General features: G+C 46.2%; 1 protein-coding gene across 1 annotated transcript in view; it reads left to right on the top strand.

Moving 5' to 3' along the window:
• The window catches only part of LDLRAD4 (low density lipoprotein receptor class A domain containing 4), a 453,579-nt gene that overhangs the window by 5,694 nt on the left and 422,812 nt on the right, over positions 1-25,073 (top strand). The window lies entirely within an intron of this gene.

Genomic DNA, 25,073 nt, shown 5'->3' with positions numbered 1-25,073 from the left:
ACATCTATGTGTTCTCATCCACGTGGTCCCTAACTGAACCTAGAATTTCTTTTCAAAGTAAGGCTGTTCCATCCAGTTTGCAAAAAGGATCCATCCCATCCCCCCTGGCTAGCCATCCTTCCAGTGAGGTGTGGCAAGGACCCTCTGTGTAGGTGCTCAGACTTCCTGCCTCTAGGGTTTGCAGAGTGGCGGGCTTCCTTCGGTGCCTTGTTGGTTCCTTTGCATGGCCACCATTCTCCAGAAATGGGCTGGGCTGTGGCGGCTGGTGGGGGCACAACCAGGCATTGTTTTCATTGTCTGTGGCCCCAGGGGCCTGCAACCTCTGCACAGAGTTGGGGAGGGAATTTCCGTAGAAAAATATCACTGCTTCCGAAGGCCAGAGCCAGAGAGCAGGAGGCCAGGCTGCTTTCGGAAGGGCTCCTGGACCTCTGGCTGGCCCGCCTCCACCAGGGCACTTGGTCAGAGAATAGTAGCAGCCGGTCCAAACACTTGCCTAGCACTGACTATGCGCCAGACTGTTCTTAGTGCTAAGTGTATATTAAGTAATTTAATCTTCACAGCAGCTCTATGACATAGGTACTGCTACCATCCCTAGTTTGTAGGCAGGCAGCAAAAAGCCCTGAAATTGCCCAGAGTCTCATCACTTGTAAATAAAGGGTGGAGTTGGATGAAGCCCAGGCAGTCTCTCGCTCGGGGTCTGGGCTTTGACTCTGGAGCTGCATGAAACAGGTCAGAAGTTCTTCATCACGGACCACTCCTCAGCTGGGTGGAGGGGGGTGGTGCCATCTCTCTCCTTGTCCCCATACAGGCCTCAGTGACTCTATCCTGCCAGCAAGCGCCTTCTTTCTTCCTTCCTGCCTTTGTCTGTGGCTCTGATTTATACCCTTACCTCTGTTCCCCATTCTTAGTTCTAACCTCTGCTGTCTATGCCTGTCTTGCCTGTGGTGAGAGTCTCGGTTTTGAGAATTGAGCCATTGGCAGCTTTGTTTTGTCCACATTAAACCTCGAGTTCCTGGAAAGAGCAGTGAAGTGAAAATCAGCAGGAGTATTGTTGTTGCCTGATTGTGTTCTGCACCGTTCTGTACAAATCACTTCTGTTAGTCTTCTCTGGGTGTAGTTTTTTGGAACATCAGGACCTGTTTTCTGGGTGATGAACAGAGGCCTGTGGAGGAGAAGCCCTCTGTCTGCTGTGGGTCTGGGGTGAGGCTGGATGAGGCCCTCTTCAGTTGTCTGTTCACTCAGAAGGATGCAGCTAGTCCCAGTACGTGGAGCACTACTGTCACATTTGGAAAGGAAAATGTAATCATATCTTTAAGATTCTCTATTTTGCTCCATGGGGACATAGATTAATCAACCATACCTATTGACATGTACTTCTTGTGAAATATTGTCCATCTTGGACAAACCTAAGTGTTTGAGATTATGGGACCTAAAGTGAGTTCCCAGGAGATGCAAATTTACTTGCACCTGACAGGACAGCTCTTTAGCTCTTGCAAACCTTCTCTTGGCAGCAGGGCAGGGACAGGAACCCATCATAGTCCCTGAGCTCAGCCAGGTGGTGGGGATGGTGCCTTCTCCTGTATAAATATCTATTATGACGCCCACACATTATGAGGCATTTCTGGGCCTTTATTGCATTTGATCGTTACAGTGGCCCGGAATGGGGTTGGACAAGTGCACTCCTTTTAGTGGTTGAGGCGATGCAGGCCTCTGGAAGTTCCTGTTCTGGTCTGTGCTCTGTCCTCCCTGTCTCCACAGCACTGAGCAGACACATCTTTGTGTGGTTCGTCCCGGACTGCATCGTAACCATCAGTACCCAGGACAAGGCCTGTTGCGGAGTGGCCACTCCTGTCACCACCTATGGGGCAGGTGTGAGCATAGCCAGTCAGGGAGAGACATGGGGGGCCTGGTGTACCGCCACTAGTCCAACGCTCTGCCCACTCTGTTATTATTATTATTTTTTTTTGCTGAGGAAAACTGGCCCTGAGCTAACACCTGTGCCCATCTTCCTCTACTTTATATGGGATGCCACCACAGCATGACCTAACAAGCAGTGTGTTGGTGCACGCCCAGGATCCGAACCTGCGAACCCTGGGCCACCGCAGCAGAGTGTGCGCACTTAACCGCTAGCGCCACCAGGCCGGCCCTATCTGCCCACTCTGTTGAACACTGGAATAACACTGGAACACTGGAATAACACTCTGGAATAACACTGACTTGTTATTCCATAGAGTCTTTCAGGCCTAGCTGAAACCATTGTCACAGATCTGGTCTCTGAAATCCTTTTGTTCCTGATTATATACTTATTGAAGATAATTAGGAAAATATGAAACAAAGAAGAAAATAAAAATAACCGAAATTACCTGTGGTTCTACTGCCTTTAGAGATGACCTCTCTTAACAGTTTAGTAGACTCTTTCCAGGCTTATTTACTGATTAGTTATAAAATCATATATAGAACTTACATACTTTTTTTAAACTTAGCATTCCATCTTGAACATTTTTTCATGTAATTTAAATATTTTCCAAAAATACCACTGCTGATGACTATAATATTCTACTCTATGGTTATATTGTTATTTTTAAAAACCTGTTTTGGGACATTGAGGCTGTTACTAGTTTTCTCTATTATAAATAATACTGCATTGAATATTTTGATTACATCCTTTGGATAGATTCGTAAGAGGGCAATTGGTGGGCATAAGAACTTTTAGAGGGTCCTCCAAAAGTATTACCAGATTGCTTTTCAGGGAGGATGGGGTACTTTATATTCCCACAGATATGAGGGTGACCACACCCTTGCCAATGCTGAATATTATTATGAAAAAAATCTTTGTAAATTTGGCAGTAAATGGTATGATGTTTAAATTTTCCATCCTATTCTTTTGTTATAAAAATCTGGGTTTGTGTCATCTGGATTATAGGTGAAAAGAGTTTTGCTGTTTGCTAGAGTTTTGTTATTGGCAAATGAAATGATGTTAGTGCGTGATCTCATCAGGGGATAAGACCTTTGTGCTATTTAAAATTCAAATTAAATTCTATTCAGGTGGGTTAAGGGTATGAACCAGTGTAATAATATATTTTTAAATAAAATTACTGGGTTTTATGGCTAAGGACTGCACCTAGTCTTTCCTCATGATCCTAACCCTCCGTCCATAGGGGTAACTTGGACTCAATGGAGGAATGAGGGCCAAGAGAAGGGAGTGGATTCAGTAGCCAGCTGCTTGAAGAGCTCTGTGACATCTTGTTCAGTCACTTCTCTCCATTTGAATGACTACTTTTTGAGGCTAAACTCTTCCCTAGCTTTGAGCCCAAGGATGCAGATATAAAATTCACTCCCATATTGTTTCACTTGATGGTTGATGCTCAACACGTTGGTGTCCTCTGCTGAGGGTACTTCACTTCCTCCCCTCTACAAATTTGGCAGAGTTTTCTGCTTCCAGATGAGGCCTGAGATCTTGCAGAGTTGCATGTAACTATTAACAGTGTCTAGCCTCCTAAGCTGGTTGATCCTGAACCTTGAGAGAAAGGAAAAATCATTTTAGTAGGTTGCGATTAACTAAAGGCAAGTTGGTTTTGTTTTCTTCAAAGGCAGCTTTTTCTGTTGAAAGGTTGGGACCAGATGGAGGGGAGCCCATTTGCAATGCTGGTTGGAGGGAGCAAGACATCATACCTACATCTTTGGGGCTAGTCCTAACTCGCTTGTTCTGTTCACATGCACCTTTATGTATCTGTTTGTTCACCGACGCTTGCCATGCTCTGGGGTGCATGCTGGGGGTGTGTGCCGCCCGTGGCATGGCCTGGTGAACAGTGCGCAGGGCCCCTGGGGCCCAAGTGGGTGCTCTTCTTTCCTCTGTGCTCAGGTGTACGGACCCCCACACTCCAGGCACAGACGGTGGGAAGCTGCACTTGGGTGGTTGTCGCTTGTCCCGCATCTTTCCCCCACTGGCCACCCAGTCAACCACACACTGTATTCCAGGTGCAAACCCCCCCTTGCCAGGGCTGGTACCACTGACAGTGCCATGGCCTTAGAGATGGAGTGTGCAGAGGACCACCAGTGAGGGGGAGGGCTGGTCAGTGGCCACCCAGGTGGTCTGACCAGTAGGGGTCGGGCAGCGTCTTCAGGGGAGCAGCCTGATCGGTGTCCCTTGCTGAGGTTGGGTAGGAGGTTCACAGGGGCGTGGCGTACTAGCAGTGTTATTGAATAGGTTGCTGGAACGTTTGCTGAGGGCACTTTGAATGACTGAAAAATAGACCTTGTGTACTTTATCCCTGTTTGCTGTTGGCTGATGTGTGCAGGGCTGACAGACTTTTGTTTAATTTGACCTGGCTGGATTTGGCTTGCTCCTTCAGCAAAATGACAAAATGCCAGAAGGCTTTTCTAGTAGGGACAGAGGGCCTTTTTGGACATAATATATGCATAATTTCAAGGGTGGAGATAATGTTTACAGTTGGATGGCTTGGTTGAACATTTGTTTTTCTGCCACTTCAGTTATTAAGGTAAATATTGCACCTTTATGGAACTTAGCTTTCATCCTGTTGGTGTTTAAATGTGAGATTCAAAATCTTTTACTTCTAAATTAGAGGGCGTGGGATTAAAATTTTTTTTTCATCTGAAGAGTAATGTAAAAATAATAAACAAATATTGTATATATACAGTCATAACTAGCCTTATGTAGTAAATTCAGTCCAGAAAAATCATGGTATTTGTTTTCCAATAGAGTTGAACATTAAATGGAGTTGGAGCATTTGCTATTTAATGGAATTCTTAGTGCATTACTTTGTAATGTGAATGTTCTCCCTTTTACTGTTATAACGTGGTTTATATATTGGCTTTTTAAAATCAGGGCACATTTATGTACCTAAGGGAATAGCTCCTGTTCCGGCATCTACCGTGGGGCAGGCTGTCCCCACTTGACCCACCCGAGGAAGCAACATCAGGGCTAAAATGTGAGCCTCAGCGGCAGCCGCCTACAGCGATTTGCTGTCCATAGTGTGTGTGGACAGATCTAAGCAGATGTGTCATCTCCTGGTTTGGGGAAGGTTTTGCCATAAGGGGGTTGCTTTCGTCTGCCACTACTAGCTGTCTCTTCTGGGCTGCTGTCTGGCCATGCTCCTGGGAGACTGTGTGACCTTGGGAAGGTCAGTTTGCCCTTCTCTAAAACAACTATTTGCTCACCTCTTAGATTGCCGCGTGGGGCGATGGCTGAACTGTGGAGGTATAAAGGGTCCGGAGGAGCTAGAAGGACATCCCCGTCTACTCTGGTCAATTGAGGGAGGCTTCAGAGAGAGGCTGACTTTCGGCTGAGACTTAGTGAAAGAACAGTTTTGCCAGGTGGACAAGCAGGGAGAGAGTGTTCTCTGTTGGTGGTTTCCAGAGAGCTGTGTGCACTGGAGTCTAGAAGGCAAATACTAGAGCTTAAACTTCTGTGTATAATGTGTACAAATACACTATTACTGTAGCACAGGTATGTAATTTACGAATAAATATACGTGACCCGTGTGTATGCTCACACTTTTTTTCTCATAGGAGTATGTGCTTAAAAAAATTGAGGGACCATTGGCAGGCAGTGGGAACATGTATTCAGAACAGAGCTGAGAGGCAGCAGCTGTTAAGGGTGAGGAGGGGCTGATAGGTCCATAGTGATGCATACAGCTCCTGAAATGTAGAGCTCTAACTGCGTCTACCTCATGAAAGGGTGGGTGTGGTGAAGAAAATCCTAAATTATTTGTAAGGGCATTTTAAGTGCCACCAACTCAAAATCCATATACCATATTTTGCCACCTTGCCACCGTGACTTTCCCAGGCCCCTTTTCGGAGTTTACAGGCTGTTGGAGCATGGGGAGGATGAATTCTGATGCAGTTCTGGGGAGGGATTTGGCGCTCTGGTTTAGGTAATATAAAATGTATAGGACTGCTTTATTGACCCAGAGAAATAACCGTCAAGAAGTTGAGATTATTTATTCATGGTCTGAGCAGGGGCACAGTTTTAGGGCCCACACTGTAAGAATGGTGAAGTTCAATTAATATGTTGAGGGGGCTGCAGGGTTAAGTAAAGACAGGTTCTTTTGCTGCCTTCACTGAATGTACGTTGTGGGTGGCCAGAGTTTTGAATTTCAGATACACGTGGGTATTCGTCTGTAGGGCAGTGTGCAGGTGGGGTTGGAGGGAGCCTAGTGCCGGTGGTATTGGAGGAAGAGGGCTCTCACTGGGGACAGGCGGAAGGGCGAGAGGGTTCAGGACAGGTTTTGTGAAAGAAATGGCAATTGACACGAGCTTCGGATGGTAGCTGGGCAAAGATGAGAAGAGGGGGGCTTGCTGGAAGAGTGTGAATAAAGGCAGGGGAACTTGGAGGTGTGTTTGAACATGAGTCCATTGGAGGTGTTCTTATGGTTAGCACTGAGTAAACGTTAGCTGTTGTCATTATGATGGCACTAGATTGAGGTAGGCAAGACTGGTTCTGTTGTGGAGTGTTTTCTCCCATCTTTGCTGAAAACCTAATCAACCAGCCGGTAATGAAGAACCACAAGCCTGTTGGGATACCTGCCTTATATCTATTTTCATATTCAGTTGTTTGCACTGGGCACTCTGTCTTGACCACAGTTCTTTAATACTCAGTATTTGTTCACATTTCACAAAATGCTTAAATTTTCATACTACATGCAGTTCACACCAGGAAGCCAGGTTTATCACTTTTACATGGTAATAATAATGCCTTCTATTTGCAAAACATTTGTAACTTTTCAAAGCTCTTCACAGACAACATCTAATTTCATGTTCCTTGGCTTTAAGGAACAAATAATTAATGAAATGTACGTGGAAGTATAATTAATGAATTTGTTCCTTATTCTTCTCTAATGTGGCTATTAGCTGATTGTGGAATTCAAATCAGAGTTTATTTTAATGTACAAAACTTAATTGGAAAGAGATACCCCATCATTGTCCAAGCCATATAGCAGGATGTTTTCTGAAGGTCTCTGGGACCGCGGCTTTGCAGCTTGCCGGCTGGGCAGGTACCCAGTGGACGTAATTTTGAGAGGTTAGAGGAAAGCCTAAAAATCAAATTCAAAAGTACAAATAGTTGAATCAAGGAGACTAGAGAGGCCGAACCATGTAGTCTTTTCCCTGGTGGATTGCACAGAATGGAGATGTTGTTGAAGTGAAGTGTGCGGGCAGCCTAGGGTGGACGTGGGAGCCGGCTCTCATCTCTTCTGTTAAAGGGAGGTTTGCTGGTGATCTCTTTGTGACACTGAAAAAGCTGTGTTAGGCTCTGGCAAATGTGAAGTATCTGCGTGTTGCTGACAGTGGAGCGGGTGCCGCAGCACACCCTCTGCTTGCACACTGTGTGTCCGGGGCACTGGGGACCTCCGTCCTCAGCCTGTGCTCCTCTTTTCTCAAGGTGGTTTTGGCTTCTGTCGTGGTATCAGTTTATTCAGCTGTGATACAAGTTACTGTCAAGTCTGTCTCTCCCCTTTTAGTAAAATAGTTTTCATTCCACGCAGAGCCCTTTGTCCAGTTACATAACACTGCCCCGTGGCCTCAGCCCTCGGCCAGCGCCTGGCCACCTCTGCCCAGCCTATGCCTCTACCTCTGGCGGCTCCCTTTTCTCCGCTCAGCTATTTACTGTTGTGTGTGGTCCTGCCTCTTCCACTGTGGTTGCCAAGTATTCTGCTCCCCTTCTTATATTCCAAGGAGAAGTTATTCACACCGCCGTTCACACTTGCTTTGTAGTTTTCTGCTCTTTCTCCTCCACAGGCCTCAGAAGTGCTGCCTCTAACTCCCGCTCACTAAAACCGCATGTGGAAACCTGGTCCACATGCGGGAAGTCTACTTCTGCATCCTAAGTGATGATAGAGAGACAGAGGTTGGAGTGTCTGCTGGCGTTTCCAGGTTTGGACACCCACTAAAAGGGGTTTAGGTATTATTCAGTAGTTTAGGTGGCAAATGAAGTGCTTTCTGATCTCCTTGGGTGATTAGTTTGTGTGATCGATAAGGACTAAATAACTATGGCGGAGGGGTCAGTTTGTGGTTGTAGTTGTGCACAGTGAATTAGGTAGAGAGTTTGTAATAAAATGGCCCTACCTCTGAGGAAGCTGTCTGCCCTGAAGGGGAGTGCTGATGAGATGTGCTCTTCCCATTGCTTAGAAAGCAAACTTGTCTTCTGTACCATTCGAATCTAGTCTCTGCTGTTGGATAATAGAGTGGTACCTGTGATCTCTTAACTTCATGGGCTTGTTCACTGTGGTGAGAAGATGGCAGGATGTCAGTGGGCCCTTCTGGCTTGCTCTTTGAGTTGACAGAGGGGAACAATGAGCAGAGCCCAGCAAAGGATATAATGGCTGCTTTTGCGAGCTGGCTGAAGAACTGAGGGCCCTCTTATTTGAAATACTCTGTTCTGTGACCTGTTTATCACTGCCTCTGGTGCAGTTTGATTAACAACGTTCTCTAGGTAAGACATATTTGGGTGCTTGGTCTCCCTACCACTGTGGCGTGGCCTGCCAAGTAAAGCTGCCAGGTGGTGTGGTCAGTCTCAGAGTTGGTGTTCTATGAGATCTCGCCCTTATCTGTCAGCAGAGAGAGGTTTCTGAACTGAAAACCTTATACCCACATCTAGAAAGCTTAGAGGCAGAATTCTGTTTCATGTAGTGAAATTGGTTGTATATTTATGTAGAGGATCTCATCCCTGAACTCTGAACTTCAAACTCATATCTAACTGCCTATGGGGCATCTCCACTGTCCAGTGGGCATCTCCAAGCCTATACCTAAAAACAGTGTCCTGATCCCCCCTTGTTTCCCCTTACCTGCCCCCCACTGTCCTCTTATTCCCCCTGCCTGCCCCCCCACTGTCCCCTTGGTTCCCTCCACCTGTCCCTCACTTTCCCATCTCAGTAACGGTGTTCTGGTCTGCCTGGTGATTCAGGCCACACACCTTTGAGCACTTCTTGACTTCTTGTTCATAGCCCAACTCAGTCTATCAACAAATACTTTTTTTTCTGCCTTCAAAGTCTGCCCCAAATCTGGTCACTTGTCACCATCACCGCTGCTAGCAGCTCGGTGTGTCCGTTCCCGGATTCCTGCCAGAGTCTCCTGACTGGCCACTCTCTTCCCCATCCCACCGTCTAGTCTCAGCCCAGCAGCCGTGTGAACCGGGCCCAGCGACTGTGTTGCTTCTCTGCCCCTCTGCTTGGGAGGCTGGGGGTCTGGCTGCCCTTCCGCTGTGGCTGCTCACCATCCCGCTCCTCCCCACAGGGCCTTTGTTTTGCTCTGCTGAAACTCCCCCCCACCTGGGGCAGCATGTCTGTCCCCCTCACTTCGTTCAGGCCTCTGTCAGGTGTCTCTCCTCAGGAGGCCATCCCTGACCATGGGCCCCACCCGAACCCTGTCCTGGTTTTCTCTGTGTGTCCCACAGGTGCTGGTTGGTATCTCCCCACCTAGAAAGTAAGCACGGGAGGGCAGGCATATTGTGCCCTTGTCCCTCATTCTGGGAGGTGCCCATTCTGAGAAGGGCAGCCCCAGGACTGCAGCCACATGACCAAATGAATGTGGGGCAGGGGCTCACGGCCAGTGGGAGGACGGTGGCAGTGCGGCACCATGCAGGGCTCAGGAAGGCTCCGGGCCGCTCAGGCTGAGCAGTCTACTCCCTCCTCCCTCGGGACTCCCGGGTGGGGCCCGCTGTGGGTGCTGGGCATCCCACCTCAGTTACCGTGAGTCAGGCAGACCTCAGTGCAAACAACAAGTCCTCCTGGAAAGGCTAAAGGACAGCCATGGAAGGGACAGGGAGGAGGAGAAGGCTGGCACATCTCAGTCAGCGTCAGCACTGTCATCCCTCGCCGTTCACCCCCTCAACTACAGTAGCATTTTATTTTACTGCTTCCCCCCCCAAAGTAAACTACCTGCTAGGAGCCTGGAGAAGCAGTTGTTTTCCGGAGTGATTCTTGCCCTCCCTCTCTCCTCCCCAAAATTTAACTTGCTGACTAAATAAATTATGGATAAATTAGATATTATTTATATGTTTCAAGCAAATTTATCAAACTGTAAATCATCGTATTTATTAATTTTGTTAAAATCATCATTGGTAGATGTTTTCTCTTTAGAAAAGATGTTGCTATTTTAATCTTGGTTCCCCTCAACTGTTTTCTTCTGTTCTTGGGATCAGGAAAAGTTCAAAGCAGAGAAAATTATGATCTGTGACTCTTTTTTCCATCTTTTCATGGGAGACTAAGTGTCTGACAGTTACCTGGAAGTCTGACTCATCTTCCAGGCATCTGACTGTGCTTTTATTCTGGTATTTGATATATCTTCTTGACTTTCATTTTGTTGACTTGGATTAAAAATCCACAAGGATGTGAAAATTAATTCCTGGTGGAACAAGGGGAAAAAAACTTGGATAAGACAAATTCCAAATAGTGGTGAGTAATACAGCAATTGGCTTCCACTAATGGTTTTCAGCCTGTTTGTGATATACATCACACACGAGCCTTGCCTGCAGATGAGAAGGTCAGCCTTGGATGGATCAAGGTTTTCCAGGTTTTTCTTCTTCCTCCCATCCAGAGGACACATCTGCGGTCTTGTCCCGACCAGCGACAGCGCACGTCCTGCCCCGGGTTGAGTAGGTCTCGAAGGCCGAGCTCTAATCTTAGCCTCTGTTAGGAACCTCTGGTTTGAAGGACATGGGCACATGCACCTCCACCCAGGAAACAGACTGGAAGGAAATGCACTCAGGACATTAAAAATAGATGTCTTCCAGTGTAGTACTAAGGGTGATTTAAAAAATTCTATCTTTTCCATATTTCCTACAATGATTATTTTTATGATAAGAAAATTCCGGGTGAACTTGATTTCCTTAGAGTGTGGAATAAAAAGGCAGTTTCTGAAAAATTGTGGAAAACAATTTGATGTGTGTCTTTTTAAGCATTTTGGAAGCAGGGATGGAGTTGCTATGGGGACAGTAAGGTTTACTCTCTACAGAGAGTGGTTCCATCTGGCACCACATGCTCCCTGAGCTGAGCTGGGCAGTCCTACGCACAGCAGAGTTTCTCATTAGATGTGGAAACAGTTACACATAGAATCACAATTCCATCTTTTCCCCTTAAATCACCATTTAGCTTTGATCCAATAGCAAGAACATAATTCTAAACTGCTTTCTGCAGTGTCTGACCGCTCTGTGCCTGTTGTCACCTGTGAGACTTGGTGCGTTACAGTCTGAAGGGTTTCTGTCTTTGCTGGTGGAGTGGAGATGTTTTTTCAACAGGGTGCCCAGCGTCGTATTTTTATCGCAGTCGGAGTTGATTTTCTTTTGCAGAAGTGCTGACATCTCTTTCAGAGACACTGTTTCCATTTCCCTTCGCTTTGCCCCTTGAAACCAGTCTCCTTCCCTTCATATACTTGCTTAGAACTGATATGGTCCCATCTCAACTAGAGAGAAGGTTATAATGTTCTGTCCTGGGGTCATGGTGGGGACATAATGCATGCAAATAAAGTTGCGTTTTACATTTACTGGAGAATGAAACAAAGTGATTAAGAAAAGCAGTAGGCTTTCTCTTTGTGAGTCTTCCATGAGAGTCATAAGGCTAATGTAGTGGTGGAGATTCTGGCTCTGGGACACCTGGCAGCCAACTGGTTGGAATTGGGTGGCATTCTCAGAACCCTGGTGGGGACACTGGACTAGATGTCTGGGGACCCCCATGTTGGTGCTGCTGTTGCTTTCATTTTAGGGGTGTGGTCTTATGCCAGTCTGAGTTCCACCCATCTGGAAAATGGGGGTGGCAACGCTTGCCTTCTCATAGGGTTATTGTGACTGTCAGATAAGATGGTGCAGGTGTCTGCTTTGAGAAGCAGAGGACTAAGTTCTTGGAAGGTGTGTTGCCCCCATATCCTCACCACTGGCAGGGTCACTGCGTGTCCTGCTGTGTCCTGCCTGCTTCCTCTCATGATCTGATAGCATGCGGCTCTATAAAGCCACAATGGATGGCCTATTAGCACCTACAGCTTCTAGTTTAGATGCCTGGTACAAAGGAAGGTTACTGTGATTGATGGACTTGTGGACAGTGACCAGCTAGCGTGCCGTTTCATTCTTGCCTTGGAGACAGGTGATAATTTCACTCTGATGCCCCAGGGCCAAGGGGAAACCAGGGTGATTCTGCTTAATGGAAAAAGCAGTTGGAAGACATTCAGGGAACATGGATTCTTGTTCCCAGCTCTGTCCCCAAGTAGCATTGTCCCCTGAGCAACTCAGGCTCCATTCCTTCAGTGGGCACGCTTGCTTGAGTGCCCTGGACCAGCACCATGGTCATTTAAGACCTCTGGCCTCAGTTTCCCCACTGAGAACCCCCTTCAGGCTGGCAATGCTGTCTAGCACTTCCTGTGCATTATTTCGTTTGATCCATTTAATTCATTTATGGGATTGGGTAGTGTTTTGATCATTCCCGTTTTACAGATGAGGGAACTGAGGCCTAAAGAATTTTAGCAACTTGTCTGAGGTCACACACTGTTAAGCTCTCTTCTCCAAAATGAGGAGCTGGCGTGGAGCCTCGTGGCTCCCTGGGCCTCTCCTGTCTCACACGTTCAAGAAGCGTGCTTCCTCAGGAGTTATAGCTCTCGGGCTGACTGTGTAGGAAATAGACAGTGGAGTGGGGCTGTTTCCATTCCATTCTTACCCATCAAGCGTGTGCTCTGAATATCCACCTAAAACCCTAGGAACTACTGAGAGCTACAGACTTAATAACAATACCCAAAATATCTGCCTTCCCCAAGTTGTAGGGACATCCTGTCACTTTGCCACCCAAGCACCAGGGCAGAGGTAGGATTTCTCTTTGTTATTTTCCAAGAGAGGAACTGGAGGCAGAACTCTAAGGATTGGCCGTGGTTAGTTGTAAAGCAAGGCAGAACCACCTTGTCTTTGCTCTCAAAAACACACTGCTGTCTGGCTGGTCCCCTTTATGCATCACCTCTTGTTGGCAGCCCCTTTGCTCAGCTGGAAGGATAATTGGAATTGCCCACACTATGCAATTTTTAAAATATTTCTAAATGTCCTTAAAGCTTCTTTGGATGACCTTCTTTATTTAGGTTGCTAATTTTCACGCAAAAGGAAGACTTCCATATCTTACTTTGTATGCTGAGTTTCTGTGATAAACTGGGTTATTTCAGAGTTGCTCGTTCGTTAAGAGAAAGGGTGAGCAAGAGAGAACATGTGCAAGTAGGCAGAGTGGTGCAGGGGGAGGACATGGGCTCTAGAGCCCCACCAACCTGGGTTCTGATCTCTGCTGAAATGTGCACCGAAGGTGTGTTAATTTTTAGGGTCCTGGGGAGACTCAACGAGATGATGCCTGGGGTGGGGCCAGCATACAGCAGGTGCTACAGGACTGGTGACTGTGCCTGTGTTTGGAGGGTGGAAACTCATGTTGAGAAAGCTGGTTTCAGGCTGGCTGTCAGACTTCTCGGTGAGGGCCATTGTGGACGTGTCCTGCCTGCCACCCACTGGAGCGCCCGCCCCAGCAGGGCTCATGCGGCAGTTTCTGCGTGAAGTGTGAGCATAAAGATCGCTGCTTGTGACTGTGGGTTTGATAGAACATTTGTGTCTTGGCCCCAGCTTGCTGGTGGGGGGGCCTGGTGGAAGGGGAGAGGATACTGGAAATGTTAATGCAGCTAATCCAATGAGATTAGCCTACTGAGCTAAGGGATTTGAGGGAACAAAGGGTATTGAAGGGACCACTTAGAAGTTTAAACAGACTCAGTTCTCCCTTTTCACCTAGTCTTGTATAAGGATTTCAATAGCTCCTAAATGAGCTGGCCTGAATGGCAATAGCACCCTTTTAAATTCTAATTAGCTGGTGAATTAACTAGTATGAATTTTGATTAGTTAGGATGAATTACAGGTATTAATGATTGTACAATCTTAGAGCAAATGAAAGTAGTGGTTATCCAAAGGGGGCTTCGGCCAGCGATCAGGGGAGGGACTTGAAATAGTCTCAGAAAGGCTGTTGTGCTCTCTTTTCACACTGCATTCTTTACCCTTGAAAGCCGGGACTAGAGCAGTGTGGAGTGGGGACAAGATGCAGGCACCTCACTCCCCTTGGTGGCCTTGGGAAGAGCAGAGCCCGTGTCGGTGGCTGGCGGGCCTCCAGACGCGCTCTGCAGTGCAACCCGCCACGCGGCCGCACCAGCTTCCTTACTAGAAAAGGTGGTGGCTATAGATGTCCCTCCCAGGGCAGGCCTGGACTGTTTCTGGAACTGTGGTGTTTACGTTTGCAGTCGCTGTCACAGCAAGCCCTCTCCGTGCAAGTGTCGGGGGGCTGCTCCTTTTTGGCCAACGAAGGAAATTCATGAGTGTATCATATTTCTTTGCCTTGCTATGTTTCAGACAGCCTTACACATAGAAACTCATTGCTCAATAGTTAAATAGGCTAGTCTTTTAAAAGACCCAACCCAGACCCATTTCAGTGATGGAGGCGGGTGACACGCATGATCAGGGTGCTTTGGAAAGAGTCACAGGTTCATTTACAAACATAGCAGCCGGGTGCCCAGCCTTGCATGGCCCACCTTGCTGAAAGCTCAGCTCCTGGTTGGCAGGTGCTGTGAGCTGCAGGTTCAGGGCCCTGGGCCCTCCCCTTCCACATGCCTCTGCCCTTCTCCAGGCTCTCACTCCCTACCCTCTTGTCCTTCCTCTGTCTTCTTGAACTGGGAGGTGCTGCTTCACCTTCCCTCTTCCCCTGAGGCTCTCCAAGGCCGTGTCAGCACCCTGGGCTGGCAGGTCCCCTCCTTCCCCTGTGCTTCCTCAGAGTTTGGTCATAGTGTGTGCGCACGTGCTAGTGTGCATGTGTTTGCATGCAGATGCATGCATCGTGTGTGCATGTGTGTGTGTGCATGCATCATGTGTGCATGTATGCTCCTGTGTGCTCACACCACTGTTTCCTAATGGACTGTGCTTGTGCCTGCCTTCTACACAGACCATAAACTCTGAGCCATTGGGGTCTGTACTGTGCACTTTTGTATTCCAAGTGCCCAGCACAGGGCCTGGTGCATAGTAAGTCTTCAGTGACTGCTGGGAGAATGGATAGATGAGATGCCACAGTGATGGGGGATAATGGCAGGTTGTGGTCTAGTCTCACGCTTTTTGCCTAAGAGAGAATTGGCTTTGGTTTAGGCAGACTTGGTCCCCTGCTCCTTCATTTGTGTCGCTATTGGGCACCTCACACAGTATGGTGCGGTGCTAGTTTATGAGGACCCAAAGACGTGTGAAGTTCAGTACTGGCCATTGTGCTTCCTCTGTGATTTCCCATCATTTTTCTGGATTCATGAGTTCAATCAGAATGTTCTTCAGAGACTACCTCCCAGAGGCTCTTCAGCAATTCTAACATTCATCATCACTCTGAAAAAAAAAGTTTTGATACTTTGAGAGTTGTGTGGGGCAGAGATCCCACCCGGAGACAGAGACAGCAAAACCTTGGCTAAATCAACATCAGCGTGGTTGGACCGTGGATGTGTCTGAGGGACAAACATTGGGAGCAGTGGTGAATTCAGGCAGCGAGGCCTTCTTGCCAGAAGGCTGCTATATGTGGGCCTTGATGGTCAGCCAGCCTCACAGCTTCTTACCCTTGACTGACCAATTGGCCAATGCAAGGGTGACCTCCAAACCTTGTTTTCTCCCTCGTGAAGTGGTGCTGCAAAGTGCTCTTCCTTCAATAGCAAAGTGCTACTCCTCCATTACTGCCCCCAGTTCACCTCATGGTGGAACCTTCTGGATGCTGGTTTCATGAGACATTATTAAGCACATCCTACGTTAAACCCAGCCAACCCTGGTGGTCTAGTGGTTGAGATTTGGTGCGCTCACCCTTGGGGTCTGGGTTTGTTTCCTGGTCAGGGAACCACACCACCCATCTGTTGGTTGTCATACTGTGATGGCTGCATGTTGCTGTGATCTTGAAAGCTGTCGCCAGTATTTCAAATACCAGCAGGGTCACCCATGGTGGACAGGTTTCAGTGGAGCTTCCAGACTAAGACAGACTAGGAAGAAGGACCTGGCCACCTACTTCTGAAAAAATTGGCCATGAAAACCCTATGAGTAGCAGTGGAGTATTGTCTGATACAGCGCTGGAAGGTGAGAGGATGGTGCAGAAAGACCGGGCAGGGTTCCGCTCTTCTGGACACAGCGTCACTAGGAGTCGAAATCGACTTGACGGCACTAACAACAACATCATCAAAACCACTCTTGCTGGAGGCCAAGGTTATAAAGACGACTACCTCACTGTGTAGTGTATCTACATGTTTTAATGTAATTAAAAGTAAATGTTGTAGGGTTCACTTCTCAGAGACTCTCATGTACTGCAGAGGCCAGAGTAGGTGGGGTTTCTGGAGAAGTGGATGACTGTTACATCTGTACCTTCTGCCATCTTCAGGAGACAGGACGACCTTGTTATGGCGTACAGAATGGCTCCTGTTGCCTGTCACCCTCTGCTGTGGGACTGGAGTTCAGGCCCCAGAGTCTAGTTTTATCTCGTTTGAGAATAGCTCAGACCCATGTCTCTATCAGAGAATATATCCCATAGGAGATCTTGGATTTGTTCCTCCTGCACCAGTTGCATTCTATTTATTTCTTTATGCATGCCCAGCTTCCTTTCAGAAGTGATTTAAAGATATCTACAAAAATACATGTAATGTCAAAATAATAATAAAAGATTGATGGTTTTAGGAAAAAGAAAATATGAGTTTGAGCCTAAATTATACTTCAGACATATTGACTTACTAGAATCCTTTATTTACAAGTGTCCAGGAAAGTCCATTGAAACAATTTTGTTTAGGATTCTGGTATTTCAAATTTTACCCAGGAGAAGGAAATTTCAAGTCACCTCAATACCAAGTTTGCATTTCTTTTACAGTCAGGAGTTTAAGGTTTTAGGGCTCTAAAGAGGCTGTTTAATTCCTACTGGTGTTGGTTTCAGGCCTGGAGCTATGTTTGGTGATTAGTGACATCTAATTACAGTAGGGTAGGCAAGAGCTTTATAGACTTTATTCAGATATGGAAAACTACCTTCAAGCACTTACTAATGATTTTCATTAAGAAATGGATTTTTCAGAACAATAATACAGAGATTGATAATATTTTACCTTTTAAAATATGGTAATCAGAGAATACTATGTAGTCTATATACTATGTAGAAAAAGAAATAAGAACTAAATGCAAATGCAAAAGGTGTATTGTTTTATTAATTCTAATAAAAGTAATTTCCAGGTAGTTTATTTTAATCTCATCTAACAGTTTTGTCTGGCCTTCCACTCAACTCTGACCCCACTTGTTCCAACTTAGTTTCAGCTGTTACACAGTGATAGCCATGCCACCCACCCCGTTAGCTCCAGATTAGTGTCTTCCTCTTATTTGTGGGGAGCAGCAGTGCTGGCTGCTGCTTTTCCTTCTCTCCGTTTTGCCTAGACTATCCTGGCTGCTCATCTAGGAGGCTCAGCTCCCTGGTGCGCTCGCTCCGCCTTTGTGCCTTCGTTCCCACATCCCTCATTTCTGCATTCCGTATTTGAGTGTCTTTGAGCCCTCGTTTATGCTGGAAGCGCTTAAAGTCTTTGTGTCTGACCCCAGCTGATCTTAATTTCCCAGCCAGGCCATGTTTTCTTTGAGAGCACTTTACAACTTGACTTTCTAAAGGGGTAAGGCCACCTTGCCATGGGCCAGCATGGTTTTAGGGGGCAGGCCCTGCTGGAGCTGTCCCTGGCCTCTGCCACTTCTGGCTGTTAACCTTGGACACGTTACTAACTTCTAAAGAGGAGGCATAATAACATCTCTCAAACTGTGAGGAGGAAAATTGAGTCACAATATGGGGACAGCTCTTGAAACTTTACATCAGCATATCAGCATCCATCCATCCATCCACCCCTCCCAACTCCGCCCACCTATCTTTCACTTAGTAAACTTAATTGCCAAGCATAAATTAAATTAATGTTAGGGTAAAAGCTCCCAATCTGCTCTATTACCTACTTAGGCTTCTCTTTTTTTAATTATAATTATTAATTAACCTTTGAAATCTTTAAAAGTTATTTATTGATCCACATGGAGTGTATTGTGGTTAATATAATCACTTACATTTACACCTGCAAGTGTTGCCATCAAAAGTTTAGGTCTCTCTTCCTACCTCCCCCTGACACACACACATACACATATACCACATACACAGACATACATACATTCAGATACACACAGATGCAGACACACACACACACACACACACACACAGAGCAAGTCTTACGTTTGAATGTTCCTGTGTGAAGTTTGAGCTTCTAGCAGAGTTTGTGGATTGACCCTATGGTTGATATTGTCTATCTTTATGGACAGGTGAGAGTACTCATTTTAAAGTTAAATTTAATAAATATTTAGAAAGCGTGTATCATATGCCTCATTAGCAGTTTTGTTAGGCATTCTGGAGGAAACAAAAGCACATGAATTATCTGTGTCCCATGGTCCTATCATTTTTGGAGGGCATTGGTTCTTATGTACATGAGATTCTTGGAGGGTATTGTCATCTCTCTCATTTTCGTGGATCTGCACACTCCATTTGGTGGAGGTGATGGGTTCCACCCATAAGTAGACCTGTGCCTGGGTCAGTGCCATAAGGGGGAAATGTTGAGAAATGATTTCAGGGTGAATAGTATGCATGAATTGCATACGCAGGAGTGATGCTGAATTTTCGGGACCGTGTGTCTCTGGACTCGGAAGAGCCTGTGTGTGTCAGCCAGTCAGTCTCGAACACTAGGAAGGGCTGACTACGCTGTGGCCCCAACCCATGGGGGGCATGCTTAATTCCACCTTGGCCTCACCATTAGTGAGTCCTTATTCAGTACCAGGGATAAAGGGGGAGATTTGAGGTGAGATAGGCAAGTAAGGGGAGAGTTTTTTATTCATGCGTTGGATTTAAGCGATGTCAGTTTTGGGGGCTGCCTGAAGTTTTTGCTGAGTTTATCTTAGCAGGAAATACTCCCCCTCCTCATTACTGTTCATATAAGACTTTGGCAAATGCTTACTATACAGATATTATTGTCATCCTCACTTTCCAGATGTGGAAACTGAGACTCAGAGAGGTTGAGTGATGTGCCCAAGTCAACCCCGGGTAGGAAGAAGTTGGCTCTCTCCCTCAAGCCCACATCTTGGACCCTGGCTCTCTACCTGTCTGCCAAGACCCATGCACGCCTAAGGAATGTGGATAGCAAAGTTTCGCCAAACAGGATGAGAGCAGACAGCATGATCATTTTTGCTTCAAGAGGTGCAAAGAGAGTGATGTTTCCCAGGTCACCTGTATAGAAGGCAGTACCTGGCCTCCTGTTGGAAGTGAGGGGGTAAAGGCCCTTATAGCTCTGCCCAAATGTGAGCATGGGCCTGTTTATTACCTCTCTTCTTCTTGGCTTCCATATCTACTTGCCTGAGGCCCAGTGGGAGGACTAGAGGAACAGGGCATGCAGAGTGCTGAGCATGTGTCCGGTGCGTGGTGGGGCTCAGAGCTCAGAACACTGTAGCTGTCATTACTCTTTTCTGCAGAGTGGGTCTCTGCCTGGAATTACAAGGCAGGCACTGACAGATGTATAAGTAGATGCTCAAGAGCAAATTAAAAATGCATTGTTAAAAATGGATTCAATGTGTGAACAAAGATTGGCATGAAGGTTGGGTCTCTGTATTTTTAGAGGCTAATTAAAGTGCATGAACAATGATAAATTCAGATACCCATATCATCTAAAATCACCATGCAGCATTCACTAAAGAGCTAAGTGCATAGGATGCATAGGATGCATAGCTTGCAGAGGTCTGATGGTCTGTGGCTGACACTGCCATCAAGTACTGCCTGCTTCTGCCTGTACTGAGATCAGACTGTGCCCACACGACCTGGCCATGGGGACCTCAGGTGCCTGGTGCCTGGTGCCTGGTGATGTGCATTCTGTGTGTTTCTGCAGCCCCAGTTTGGGACACATGTGGAGTTCTCCCATGCCACTTGTGTAAATCACTCACAGAAATCTATGGTCAGGTTTCTGTAAAGTGCTTTGTTGGTGATAAGAAAGAGAGTGATTTATTACTGGTGGGTGTTCACACACCAAGGTTACATGCAGTTGCTTCCCTTTAGTTGGCCCCTGCCATACTATAAGATGCAGGTGCCGCCGCCCCAACTGGGTGACTGGCCCGCCGTTTATTGGCTGGAATAGGTATTGGAGTGGGCAGGCTTCTGTAAAGAAATGTGATAGGATTCTCCATTTTTGTCAGTGTCTTGGAAAATTGGCCTCTGGAGATGAACTGTGGAGTGGACTGTATCAGGTGCTGTCTTCTCCTCTTGCAGCATTTAGCTAGTTTATTTGGAGGGCCTGGTGGTCTGCACTCCTGACGTTCTATTAATCACACTTAGAAATGAGAACGTGCAGTTAGTAACCTCAGTGTTAAACAGTCTTGCAGGTAGATCACAAGTGACCAACAGTCGAGATTTTTAAAACTAGGTTAATTTTGTTCCTGAAAATCTGTGATGTCTTTTTATCTATTAGCACTTGAAAACATTTTTCCTAACAGCAAGTATGTATTCATTGCACACAGATACGGTGATGGCGTGCTAAGGACAAAAAACACCAGTGATAAACTCAAGGCCTCTAAATGTCATCACTAGGAACACATCCGTTCTCACCAGACAGTCTTTTAAATTTCAACCTGGCTAGTTTTTTAGGTGCCAAGAGGTAGTGGGTATTATGGGTTACGTTTTTAGGGTGAGTGCAGAATTTTAAAGTCTGTGTCCCTTCCCTTTATATCACTAAGCCACTGCTTTTTTTTTTTCCAGCTTTCCATCAATTATTTTGAAATAATTGTAGATTTACAGAAGAGTTGTAAAGATAGTGCAGAGTTGCCATGAGCCCTTCCTCTAACTTCCCCTAGCATTAACATCTTACACAACCAAGGCACACTTATCAAAGTAGCATTGGGATAATTTGATCACGTATCAAATTAACATTGGTGTAAAACTGCTAACTAAAACCACAAACTTGATTTGAGTTTTGCTAGTTTTTCTACTAACGTCCTTTTTCTATTCCCGGATCAAATCCAGTTTGCCACATTGCATTCAGCCAGTGTTTTTTTATTTTTTAAACAATTTTATTTTTAACTCTTTATATGGTAAAATTTCAAACTCTATAAAAGTAGAGAACAGTATAGTGAATCTGAGTTGATCATCACCCATCCTCAACCATGATCAACTTATGGCTAATCTCACTTCTTCTGTCCCCACCAATTCTCGTTTCCTATTGAATAAGTTGGCCTTATATGAGTGATCCTGACCCTCAGCAGTACCCTTCACATGCCTGTACACGGGGCCTGCAGAACGTGTACCTGGTTGCATGCTTGTTGTGTGTCATCATGTGGTCTGGAGTTGCTACTGCAAGCACCTTTAAATGAGAACTGAATTTAATCTTTCTCTTGCTTTCTGCCGTGGTTTCCAAGAAATATGCTCCAAATGCAAGGGATATGCAATAGGATTTGTTGGCAAATGCACTTACTCTAGAGCCTTTATTCATCACTTCCAGTTTATGTTTCTTATTCAGCATGACCCAGTGGTTCAGAAAACCTCTTCAATTCCACGTAACTCCACTTTTCTTGAGATATGTGATCGTAAGAGCCAGACTTAAGTGCAGAGTCTGACAGGAAAACAACTACCTAACTTCCTTATTCCACCTTCCCTAGGTGCCTGGGGTCATTATGTCACCCCCAGATTATTCCAGATATACTCCTTTCTCCTGGCACTGCTGTCTTTCTTGTGCCTTTTCCCAGTTATTGGCTCGTGCCTGACACAGTCATTACCCCATTAGGCGTTATCTGGTAATTGTTTGTTGAATGAATTAATGAACCACTAGCCTGCTAATAAATAGGTTTATGAGTTTAACTACTAAGCTAGTTCACACCAAGGTGTTAATAGCTGTTAGTGTTTTCAGTGTTGACCCCTTGGGGTTATTTACATTTTTAAGGAGATGGTGTTTTGAAGAACAATTGCTTAACTCAAATGTGGAATTCCTGACCTCGTGGCCAGCTACTGGAGGAGGCTACGATGCCTTTCTTATGCTTCAAAACAAGTTAGTGGTTTATATGAAAACTCAACCCTGGTGACTAAACGATGCAAATTGAAAAGAATGTTATTTTTGTGGTTCCATAGAAATATGATTGTTTAAAGGGGACTTGGGTCTTTCAGTGAGAAACAGTATGTGTTGGAATGTCTCCTCATATTGGAATAAGTCTCCTTGCCATAAATAAAGTTTTTAATGAAAAATTGACATCATTGCTGAAGCGCAAATGTAAATATCTTCATTCCTTCAACAATTATTTACTGTGCACACTCTGCCAGGTGCTTGGGACCCAGGGGAGGGCCGCAGTCTGTGTCTGGCCGGGTGACTGATCTCAGGTAGCCTTTGATACACACATGATATACTTCCAGTAATCATTGTTAATATTATTACGGTTACGAATAGAAACCCAAGGCCGACGACACGGTTGGCACCACAGTCATTCCACTGGCTCTTGGTGAGTTCCCGGTGTGGCTTAGGCACTGGGACTGCTGTAGATGTGGGTGACAATGTCTAACTTCTGAACTTATCTTAAGAATTAACAGTTCATTACGGGTAGATATTGATACATTTTTTGTGTGTACCTGTCACATGAAAGTATGACATTGTATCTCTATGGTGTCACATAGTATCCTCCTGTGAATCAGTTAATCCACACTTAACAGGGTGGAATCTCGAAGATGATTGTGATGTGTGTGGCAAATATCTGAATTATATAATGTGTAAAGACAGTTGAAAAATGCGGAGAAGCTGGTATGAGAAACTAAGATGCCATTGGCTGATATAACAAGTAAGGTTTACATGAAACATTTAGAAACAGCCTCCTTTGCCTTCTTCCCCCCACGTCCACAGTCATGTCAGCCCAAGGATATCTGAATCTGGGCCCTCTGCAGAGAGGCAATCCTTGTTTCTAGCATAGTATCTGTATAGTCTTGGTAGGCTTTTCTTCTGTTTATTTTGTATCTTGGCGTTTTGCTAGTTTTCCAAACCACTGCCTGCACCCCGAGGCCTCAGGGAACAGATGACATGAGACAAACACATGCTTGTGTAGAAGCCGGGGCAGCCAGAGGGTCCAGGGTCCAGGCCTGCTCACTCCTGGCACACAGCCTCTCTTGCCCCTGCTCCCAAGTCTGCGTGATTTCTGGCCGACCTGGGCTCCAGGTGCGGGATTAGACTGTTGGGCCTAGTCCCAGAGGAGCCCCAGGTGGTGGACGTCTGCAGTCTTGATGCACAGGCAGCGCGGAGAGGTGCCACAGGAGAGAAAAGTAGTGAGATGAAGGAGTATCAGGCATTGCAGCTGCCGAGGATATGGGAGAGCTGCGGTTTTGGGGAAATAGGTAGCCAGAGCCTCCAAGTGACCAGAGGCAGCCTTTATGAGGGAAACCAGACACATTTTTGTATGCTTCTGCCATTCTTAGCATGAACGTGCTTAGGCTGTTTACTGAAGTGTGCCATTTACTCCATTTCTTTATAGAGATGTAATATGAATCTAGGAAGAGTAATATTTAAAAAACCCTTTTTTCCTTCTTCTTTTCTCCCCACTCTTTGAAGGAATTCCTAAGCCTGCAGGGTAAACTAGCATTAGGATGGCTAATAAGTCTTTCTTTTTACTGATTTAATACCAGCAGGCAAGCTTCCTTTTGGGATTATGACACATGGTGCTAATGGGGGTTAATTTGTAATGGGAGGTACAGTGTGTATTAGCCTGTGAATTCTGCAAACAAGAGAGGGAGAGAGACAGAGACAGAGAAGGAAAGAAGGAATATATTCAACGAAAACAGAAAAACTTGAAAGTCTTTTTGATATTCTCTTAAAGGCCTAAAGATCAGAGTGTTTCATACCTTTATTTCTTTTCTGTAGAAATGAATACAAGCTCTCTTGATTGGGCACAGGGCTGTGCTTGTGCCGTCACACTCATGTCATGACACTCATGGTCAGGGGTCACCGCCCACGAGACGGTTGGGTGAGTTTCTGATGGCCCCCTCGCCTGCTCATTCAGGGCTCAGTGTGCGCAGCCCGGCCTTGCAGAGCTGACTGTATAGTGGGGAGAACGCAGTGATTAGGCAGTCCTATGAGTAAACGTAGACTTGCCCCGGGGAGAGGCAGCAAGCACAAGGATAAACACAAGAGAGTTTCCCTGCTTCCCTGGTGGGCGGCTGGGGATTTCCAGAGGTAGGAGCTGGGCGGTGGAGGGAGAGCTGACCGGGAACAGGTGCTCACAGTGGAGGCAGGGGAAGAGCCTGAGCGACTGGGATAGGAGGGAGCGTGGGGGGCCCGCAGCCTGGTTAAGGGTTTTCTCTTCTGAGACCATGTGAGATCCTATAGGCTTCAGGGAACCATTGGAGTGTTTGAAGCAATGGGATGACAAGCTTTGTTTTCACTTGGCCCCAGTGTGGAAACTGGGTGCGGAGTGTGGAGGGTCTCCCCCTGCACAGACGAGGAAGGCCAAGTGCACACAGGGCAAGGGCTGCTTTGAGGCCACTCAGCTGATGTAGTGTTTGATGTAGCGTTTGCTCTTCCAGATGCGTCTAATACCGTCTTTGCATTTACGGCTGTTGCAGAACTGGGTATGGTTCTACTCTGAACCAGAGTAAGCCTCAACAAACAAAAATGCCCACAAGTAACAAGCATAAAAAAGACATTTAAAAGAAAAAAAACCCAATTCTTTTAATTTAAAAAGCTCCACTGTTAACAAAAAGTAGGGTTCCATGTGTAGAGTGGGGTTCCATGTGTAGGGGCAGGGAAGGCCTCATCAATGAAGTGACATTTGAGCAGGGACCCAAGGGAATGATTCATGTGGGTATTTGGGAAGAAGATTTCTAGGCAGAGAGAACTCGGTGCAAAGGCCTGAGGCAAGAGGTTGCCTGGAGTGTTCATGGTCATGTGGCTGGAGAGGAACAAGGGGAGGAGAGAGAGAGAGGAGGGAGGCCAGGTGTGTGTGTGCATGTGCATGTGTGTGGATACTTGCATGCTTGTGTGTGGTCTTGTAGGGCCCTGTA

This window comes from Diceros bicornis, chromosome 16 (assembly GCF_020826845.1).
Source record: "Diceros bicornis minor isolate mBicDic1 chromosome 16, mDicBic1.mat.cur, whole genome shotgun sequence".
In the NCBI taxonomy this organism is placed as follows: Eukaryota; Metazoa; Chordata; class Mammalia; order Perissodactyla; family Rhinocerotidae; genus Diceros; species Diceros bicornis.
Note: the sequence above shows the minus strand (reverse complement) of the source record. Positions and strands in the feature narration are given on the sequence as shown.